Source organism: Juglans regia, unplaced genomic scaffold (assembly GCF_001411555.2).
Source record: "Juglans regia cultivar Chandler unplaced genomic scaffold, Walnut 2.0 Scaffold_696, whole genome shotgun sequence".
Lineage (NCBI taxonomy): Eukaryota > Viridiplantae > Streptophyta > Magnoliopsida > Fagales > Juglandaceae > Juglans > Juglans regia.
This window is the reverse complement of record NW_023361825.1, coordinates 53,021-63,120: the sequence shown is the minus strand read 5'-3', so window position 1 is coordinate 63,120 and position 10,100 is coordinate 53,021. Positions and strand designations below refer to the sequence as shown.

General features: G+C 38.9%; 1 pseudogene; it reads right to left on the bottom strand.

The window, feature by feature from the left end:
- Positions 1-7,207: 7,207 nt before the first annotated feature.
- LOC109001562 lies at positions 7,208-7,821 on the bottom strand (annotated as a pseudogene).
- Between the last annotated feature and the right edge of the window lie 2,279 nt (positions 7,822-10,100).

The window sequence follows — 10,100 nt, the reverse complement described above, 5'->3', positions numbered from 1 at the left end:
CTCAAGGGCCATCAACTGTTTGGTTATGTTGATGGCTCTATCCCCTCTCCCACTACCTTTATTGACGGCAAAATCAATCCTGAACATACTCGATGGGTCTTACAAGATCAGCTCCTCATCTCTGCCACTAACTCTTCTCTCTCCGGGTCTATTCTTGCCCAAGTTTTGGACTACACTACATCTCATGAAGTTTGGACAACCCTTCTAAATATCTTCCAAGATCAATCCAGTGCTCATGTTTTTCACACCCATTATCAGCTTGCTACCCTTAAAAAAGGGACTGAGATAATTTCGGATTACTACAACAAAGCAAAAACTCTTGCCTCCTCCCTCAGTGCAGCCGGTCATACCCTCACTGATCACGAATTCTCTGTCTATCTCCTTGCGGGACTTGGAACTGATTATGAGTCCATGGTCACCTCTCTCACTACACGGCCTGACCCTCTCTCTCCCCATCAGATCTATAGCTATTTACTTAATCACAAATCCTACTTATCTCATCAGCATCAATCTTTACTCATGGGTGCTTATTTCTCTGCAAATAACACTGTCGCTCGGGCACCTTCCTTGCTTGGTCTTCCCACTCGAGGTGGACAAAATTGAAATGGTGGTCAGAACAATAGTCATGTTGGCTTTTCCCCCAACTATTTCTCAAATCGCAATGACACTCGCCCCATTTTGCTAGCTCTATCAAACACCAGGCCACACGGTTATCTCTTGCTATCAACGGTTCAACCATGCATTCCAAGCTCTTGCACCAGTTTCTTTGGCTGCCAACTACACTCATCTCCCCACTCCCGCATCCCTTCCATCCACCTGGTTTCCTGACACGGCTGCAACCAACCATTTCACCCCTGATCTGTCAGCTCTCAATTTAGACTTTGTGTCCTATCAAGGTTCTGACCAAGTGAACATCGGAGATGGATCTTCTCTCCCAATATAGAATGTTGGTTAGGCTCAGTGGAGTTCTTTTTCTTGCAATTTTCTCCTAACTAATCTTCTTCATGCCCCATTGATTTCTTGCAATTTACTTTATGTTAGACAGTTTTGTCTTGATAACAAAGTTTTCTTTGAGTTTCACTCTGATTTTTTTCTTGTGAAGGATTCCCATTCCCAGGCGGTGCTTCTTCGAGGACCAAGTGAGAATGGACTCTACACTTTACCTTCCGTATTTGCTGCACCTGCTTCTAGATCACTCAGCTCACTTTCTCCTCAAGTTCATCTCAGCACACGAACCTCTCCTCTGCTTTGGCACCAACGATTAGGATGCTCGTCATCGCGCATCACTCAACTGACTCTCCAACGCTTTCATCTTCCTACTACATCCCGTACAACAATTCCTCCTTGTTTAGCATGTTTTCAGGCCAAGGCTCATGCCCTTCTCCATCCCTTATCCCCCTCATGGTTCACTAGGCCTTTTAAACTTCTTCTCTTAGATGTTTCAGGCCCAGCTCCCATTGTTTCTACAAAGGGTTGTCGCTATTATCTTTCCATATTAGATGACTTCTCTAAATATCTTTGGATTTTTCCCATGAATGTTAAATCAGATGTTTCTATGATTGTCATTGCCTTTCTTCAGTTTGTTCATAATTCATTTTCATGCAATGTTATTTTTTTACAAACTGATGGAGGTGAGGAATTTCGCCCTCTTCGGTCTATTTTTCAAAAAAATGGAATCACTCACCGTCTTACTTGTCCTCATTCCCACCCTCAAAATAGAAGTATAGAGAGACGACATAGACATATTGTCGAAATCGGATTATCTCTTCTCTCTCATGCTTCCATGCCTCTTAAATATTGGGCTGAATCTTTTTTAACCACCACATATTTAATTAATCGAATGCCCACCCCTGTCCTAAATAATAAATGTCCCTTTGAAGTTCTAATGGGCCATGCTCTCGATTATCTTTTTCTTCGGGTTTTTGGGTCTTCTTGTTGGCCCAACTTAAGACCATTCAATCAACACAAATTGGACTTTTGCTCTCAAATGTGTGTTTTCATGGGTTATAGCCAAGACCACAAAGGCTATAAGTGTCTCCATCTTTCCTCGGGTCGGGTTTATATCTCAAGAGATGTCATTTTTAATGAACAATTTTTTTCCCTTCAAGCCCAATCCCACTGGCCCATCTCCCTCACCGTCCAGTTCAACACCAACCTCTACCTTCTCACTAATTTCTATACCCACGGCCCAACACCTTTGCCCATCTTCCTCAACCAATGTACCCCCACCCACTTCCCCTCATTCTCTTGTTTCAAACCCTAATTCCTCTTCTCCTACCTCTTCCAACACTAGCTCTCCTCTACCTGCCACCCCACCATCGGGTAATTCTTTGATTCCTGCATCTCCAACTTCATCTTCCCTCTCCTCTCACCCGGTTCAGCGTCACCCCATGACCACACGGTCTCGCACCAATACTCTATGTCCTCGTGTGCGAACTGATGGCACGGTTCCGTGGCCCTCCAAACGCCCCTCTATGTCACTCACCACCTCCCAAGCCTCCTCTTCCTCATCTTTCACGGCCTCTATCCCAGAAGAACCATCATCATTCTCCAAAGCCACCAAATACTCAGAATGGCGAACTGCCATGGGTGAGGAATTATGTGCTCTTCTCCTTAATCAAACTTGGGAATTGGTCCCCCCAAACCCCAAACTCAACATTCTAGGGTCAAAATGGGTTCTCAAAACCAAGAGAAAAGCTGATGGAACCCTTGAACGCCATAAAGCACAGCTCGTGGCCAAGGGATTCCTTCAGCAATCGGGCTTGGATTACACTGAAACCTATATTTCCATCATTAAGCTAGTCACCATTCGTCTTCTTCTCTCCTTTGCAGTAACCTCAAACTGGCCACTTTACCAACTCGATGTGCAGAATGCATTCTTACACAGGAACCTTGATGAAGCAGTGTTTATGCAACAATCGCCGGGTTTCGTGAATCTTGACTTTCCTTCACACATATGTAAGTTAAAAAAATCTCTTTATGGCTTGAAACAAGCCCCTAGGACTTGGTTTGCAAAATTATTAGATAAGTTAATTTCTCTAGGACTTGTTGCCTCTCGGTCTAACCCTTCCTTGTTTATGTTGAACACTGCCTCTGACTGCATTTACATTCTAATTTATGTTGATGATTTGATAGTCACTGGTTCAAGTTCGAAACTCATCTCTGATTTTATTAATTCTTTAAGGACTTGGGTATACTTCATTACTTTCTAGGCATTGAAGTCACTAGGGATTCTTCTGGGTTATATCTCTCTCAGTCTAAATACATCAATGATCTGCTGCACAGCACCAACATGCACTTGTCCAAGCCAATCACTACCCCTATGTCCTCATCAATCAAGCTTACGTCCCTTGATGGTAGTACATTCGAAGATCCACGGCTTTATCAAAGTGTTGTAGGTAGTCTACAATACCTCTCATTCACCAGACCTGATAACTCCTTCGCTGTGAACAAAGTCTGCTAGTTTATGCACTGCCCTAGGGTACCTCACTGGCAGGCTGTAAAAAGGATCCTTCGCTACCTTCGTCAAACTCCTCATCTTGGCTTACATTTTCTTCCTCCTCATCCTATAAAATTTCAGCCTTCTCCGATGCTGACTGGACATGATGCCCTGATGATCGCAAGTTTACTGATGGTTTCTGTATTTATTTTGGCAGTCATCTTGTTTCTTGGGGATCAAAAAAACAAGCCACTATTGCTCGGTCTTCTATTGAAGCCGAGTACAAATCAATAGCAAATACAGCTTGTGAAATACTGTGGTTACAGAATCTGACAAATGAACTTGGTCTATTTTTAACTCACCCCCTACATTGTGGTGTGATAACCTAGGAGCCACCTATTTCTTTGTGAATCCAATTCCTCACTCTCAAACCAAACATGTGGAACTTGACTTTCACTTTGTTCAGGAAAGAGTTGCAGCAAAAACACTTCAGGTATCCTTCATCTCCAGTAGAGATCAAATAGCAAATGTCATGACTAAGGCCCTGTCATCAGCATGGTTCCATTTATTATGATCAAGTCTCACTTTGACCTCAGTGCCAATTGACTCGCGGGAGGGTATTAAGACATCTCAGCTCACTGCACCAGCCAGTCCGTTGCACATACCCAGTCACATAGCTGTGCACCAGTAGAGTATATTAAGCCATCTCAGCTCACTACACCGGCCTTAGAGCAGTCCGTTGCACATACCCAGCTAACGTAGTGGTGCACCAGTAGAGTACCATTACATGCTCTGTACAACAGAGATCACTATCACCGTCCTGCACATATAGCCAAATGATTCTTCACAGCCACCTGTCAATATTTGAGTGGCACACTTTGTAAAGGATGTTACAGAATATACGCTATAAATAGACACTCTGATGTACACAGAAAGATATGAAAGAAATTGAGATTTTTTTCCTATGCATTGGTTGTCTGTATTGTGTATGAACTTTTCTCAAACAACTCTTATGCATTCCTTTCACCTTAGTTTAAATAATTTGTAAGCACTATGATATTAAAATTAGTTTTCAAACTAATTTATCATCCCAAGGTTTGAAGTACTTGGTACTGTAATGAAAATGAGAGGCTGAGCAATAAGCTCTTAATAGACTCATAACAGAGTTCTGTTAAAGTGTTTAGTTACAGGACAATTTCTATAAGTCTACCTATATAAGTGTCGGGGGGTGGTGCCACCTCCTATGCAAATTAAGCTTTGTCTCTAGAGCGCTCATGAAACCATGATATAGAAACAAGGCCAATCCACGTGCCGACTTTTATGAACTACCCAAAGATAATAATATTTATATGAGAGATATATCCAGCTAATTGTATAGAATTGCTAATTCAAAGCACGTCTACCATGCGATTTTGATTAGTTTTGATATATTTTCACTATGTGAAAGTTTAAGTCTAAAAGACATTTTCATTTATGTATAAAACACATTAGAACCTCAAGGAAAAAAAAAGGTAATTTTCTCATTAAACACAAACCACAAGGACAAGAAAGTAATTTTCCATCAAACTCGAACTACTACTCATACTATTAGAATACAAATTGAGAAAGAGAAAACGGAGAGAAAATGGCGGCAAACAAACTGTGCAAGACAAAAAAGCAATGCATGTCTAGCAGGGACAAACACGTAATTAACAAATCTAAAACAAATTTCACTGTTCACATGGCCAAAGACTTTTTTATAATAGTAGAAGATATGAAAATTATTACGATGGAACATTATTAGATGAAAATTTGACTTTATTTTCATGATAATGGATGCATGGATTTATAATGATAACAATTTTTTTTTTTTTTTAATCTATCTAGCACTACAAGAAAATGGCTCTATTGCGGCGATTTTTGGACTGCTGGAACTAATATCGCCGCAATAAGTCGTTATTCACGACGATTTCTTGGTCGACGCAGCTTCCAACCCAAACATTTTTTTTTCGAATTTTTGCGGCGATTTTAATACTAATTGCGACGGAAAATTTTGACGAAAATATTATTTTTACTTTTGCAGCCATTTTAATGATAACTACGGCGAATTAGACCGCCGCAAAATTTTAAAACCTTCTCCCGACGCACAATTTCGTTGCCAAATCTCGCTTTATCCATCTCGGCGCGAAAACCTCCACAGAAATCAGATTTCCCCCCCAAATCACGATTTCCCCCCAAATGCCGAAATCCTTCGTCCCCATTTTTGCCTACCAGTAAGTTCAGAAGCCCTGTTTGCACCCGGCGATTGTGGAGCTGAAAATCCCAGGCCCCTCATTCCAGAGTCCCAGACACCAACTGCTTACTATAGTCAGTACCTCCCCGCAGTCCGTTTCCGAGTGATTGTTTTGGGAAGGCCAATATCGGCGGTCGAGATCGTCCATTGACAGGTATCTGTGGTTCCCTTTAAGAAATAGCTCTCCCCCTTCATAGGCGCATGAGTTGGTTATTGCAAAAATTATGCATTTTGAAAATGGGTACTGATTAAAAGTGTCTAAATTAACTGCAGTCTGCGTATCCTCGTTTCTGAGTGAATTTTTTTTTGTTGATCTGTATCGATTTTTTCCCTTCGTTTGGTTTATTCATGGCCCCTTCCTAGTGCATTGTTTGTGTTTGTCTTCTTCGACCGTCTTTGAAGTTCCAAACTGTCACCCATTCAAAATTAGTGAAAATGATGGGTAACTTGAAGTTACAAACTGTTCGCTCCTAAGTGGTACTGGCGTTGCCATTGTGTGCTCTGCTGCTGTGTTATAAGGGTTAGGTGCTGGTGATTATTGCCGTTTTGGATGTAGGGATGCACAAATTTACTTCTGCTTGATTTGTTGCTATGCTTTGTTCCAAGTGTGGGCTTCTTCTTAGCCTCTATATATACGTCATTAATTTGGCTGTTCTGTTGGTGGGTTCCCTAGTTAGCCAGGGGCCAGGGGCTGGAGATCATGCATGATGCGTTAGCTTCCATTTGTACTATTATTTATCATTATTAATATATACTTTTGGAATTAGGGTGATTGTAAATATCATTTTCAAACCAATAATATTGCTACTCACAGTCACAGTAGGAAATGCCATTGATGAGGTTGGCAACTTGGAATTAAAGGAGGGTTGCATAGACTGAATGTGATGGGCTCCTGTCTGGACTGCAGAATTAGGTTCACTCGTCCAAACATGAAGTAGGTGAGGTCTTGTCATAAACATCTCATACATATATAGGTTTAGGCTAGTACTGATTGAGATCGAGAAAAAAAAAACATAGATATATCTATCCCCACGTGAATTCCTTGCTAATAATAATCAGCTGGGCCCTCTTTCTAATTTGGAAAATGTCAAAAGATCATGCAATTTTCCCAGGAATTGTCCAAATGGTAGGGTGCATAACTTAAATTATTTTTCCCATGAACATCAAGAGTGAGAAATAAAAATTTTTATTTACAGCAGAAGCTCTCAATAAGTCATAACAGAGCCCTGTTTGTAATACTAGAAGAAGCTCTCAATTTCCAGTTACAGAGTCTATAATTGTGTTCTTCTAATGGAAAATCTAATCCACATAGGATAGAAAAGAACACATACAGTAACATTAACTTGAGCCAACTAACAAGCTGTCGATATTATTTAAGAAACACGTACGTTACGGATTGAAATGAGTACTGCACTGCAAACTACTACTTGTGCTGTTTATTAGACCATAAATATTCAAATATCCCCATATATGTATCAGACCCAAAATCGCCTCTATTATTGCTTGAGGCCAAACTCGTCCAGCTCCTTGAAGTTCTTCTCTACAAAGTCCTTACTGACGTGTGGATCTGGAACCTCGTCACTAGTCTTTTGAAACTCGCATAGCCATATTGCCAGGCTACCATCTCCCTTTGGAGTCACAGTAATGTGGCATTTGAAATGCTTGTAGAATTTCAAATGGTCCCCATCGATCACAGTAAAAGCAACTGTCTTGTTTGCTTAATCAAAATTGTCGATCTTCTCCTTAGAAATCTTGACAATAGGAGAACCTGGAAATAAAAACAGACAAGCCAAAAATTAACAAAACAAAACAATACAGATTTGTTTAAAATGATCAAAAGAAAGCAATATGCAGCTCAGTTACTGCATTAATTAAACCTTGCAGTTTTACATGTACGTACAAGAAATGAACCAAATATAATTACCTTCGCCATATGTGATTAGACGAACAGAACCAATGGACTTTCCATCGCCTTCAAGAACTTCACACCTGGTAGTCATTAGGGCATGCTAGCTGGTTGGATGGTGACAGAATCCTTAATGATTCCCCAGACCTTATCTGCATCAGACTTCACCTCAACTTCTACATCAAGCTTGCCAACGGAAGCCATTCTTATATTGTGTATATATACATATATATATATATATATAGAACTTCGATCGTGGAGTGATACATGATGCATGTATGTATATATAGTAAATACAGAAGCACCGGTCGGAGCTTTGGGTTGCAGGCAATTATTAAGGGCCTTAATAATTCATTAGGAAGAAGTTCAACTCCCACCTTATTGGTTGACGTACAGCATGAACTGAACCTAGATCTGCTGATAAAATTCATATTATCTTAGAAGGTTAGTTCAGACTGCGTTTATTCAACAACCCATTAAAATCCTGCTAATTATTTGGAAACCCATGCATCAGCCATGGACATGTAAACAAATCTTTTCTCGGGGAGTTCTAAGTAAACTACAAGATAGCAAAGTCATTCAAAAACACGTGGTGCTAGATTTTATTATGAAAACAAATCTGAGAAAAGATAAACAAAGAACAAGGAGATAGCTAAGATTATCTTGCATGTGTACCAAATCAACAAACTAATTACAAGTATCCTTAAAGTTGGGTAGGCCGGTATTGAAAATGCTAGAGACATGAATTCCTTATTGGCTTCCACAATCTCTTTAATTAGTAATTAATTGGCAATTTGCTACCCTAGTAATAATGTACTTATTATGGATTGTGCTATTATTGTTTTCTTTTTCAGAAAGCTGGCTGCAAGAAAACTCCACTTGTGCTAGTAATTATATTTCAAAAATCCCTTTATAAACACTTATAGAGATTGTACTGGATGGCTAGTTCTAGCCTCCCCAAGTCATCAACATCTAGGGGAGAGTTAAAAATTAACAATTATTTAGCATCATGTTGCTACAAGTTTGCCAGTTTGATAATTGGACCACCATGTGTTGACTAGACTCTTTAACCAAAGGTCGACACCATCCCCATCATTATCCAGCCGTTGGATCAATCTAAAGGACACTTGTCTTACATATCCTGCTAGTTCATTGCATCCACCCATTATACCTTCCCACAACGATGCCCAACACTTCATGTGATTCTCTTTTCTCATATATATATATATATATATATATATATAGTGGAGGAGAAAATAGATAGGAAAGACCATTTGTGCCTTAAACTTAGATTAATGGTCCATTAGTGTATTGTAAAAATAAAGTCAAGATGCAACCACTAACTATAATAGAAAAGTAAAAAAACAACCACACAAATCTGAATTCTAGAGGGTAATTGATATATAAAACTCCCTTATAATGAGATAAATGTGACATAATTCTTGTCATTTGGGAGTTTTTCATTTTCATTTACATCGATCTTTAATCATATATAGTCGTTTCATTTCATGTAATATTTTGCGGATGTCCTAAATGTCTTGTATGAACTTTATGACTTTTATACGACTAAGATAAATAAATACATAAAAATATACATGGTTCATGCAACATTTATTTTGCTAGCTGTTAGTATGAATTACTGATCATACTTAATTTATTTCTTAAAAAATGAGTTAGGCATCATATAATATGTTTATATATCTCCTGCTTTAAACCTTGTTAATCACCAACATAAATACTCTTAAATATGTAGAAATATGCAAATTAAATATACGATGCATGCAAATTGATCATATTCAAAACCGGCTGCTCTAACAGAAAATCTGTACGATTACAAGATGCATGCATATAATCTAGACATCAATTTCTGATCTTTTTTGTTAAAGCTGATGTGTTTACTTGTTAGTATAAAATCGTATGGCAGCATATCACTAGATGAAAAAATATGCCTAATGCGGCGATTTTTTGGTCTACTGGAATTAATATCGCCGCAATAAGTTTAAAGTTCACGGTGATTTCTTGGTCGACTAGGCTTCCAAACGCGGCATTTTTTTTTTTAGCGAGATATCCGAGAAAAAAAACACACTTTTGGTCGAGATGCATACATCTATAGACAAGGATTACAACAAATAATAGTTCCTATAACTAAACTGAAATTTTCTATTTCAGTTTTTACTCACTTCATGAATTTTTGAATATTCTTCATAGTATGCAATAAATTTCCTCTCTATGAGGGAAAATATAAGCTGGAAGCATTTAATCTTTGTGCTGAGAATTCAGGAATGTTCATAAGTCACATCTATGTTTGTTTGTCCATGACAAGTTTATAGCTGTTTTTTCCTTTAATATATAGAGGATTATTCTTTTGAGTTTTTTCGAGTACTTCAATGACAGATTATTAGTTACTGATACTTGATGACCTTGCCTTTAAAGTACGTGAATACAACTACCTCAGCGCTTGGGTGCCTTCTTTTTGTTTTAAT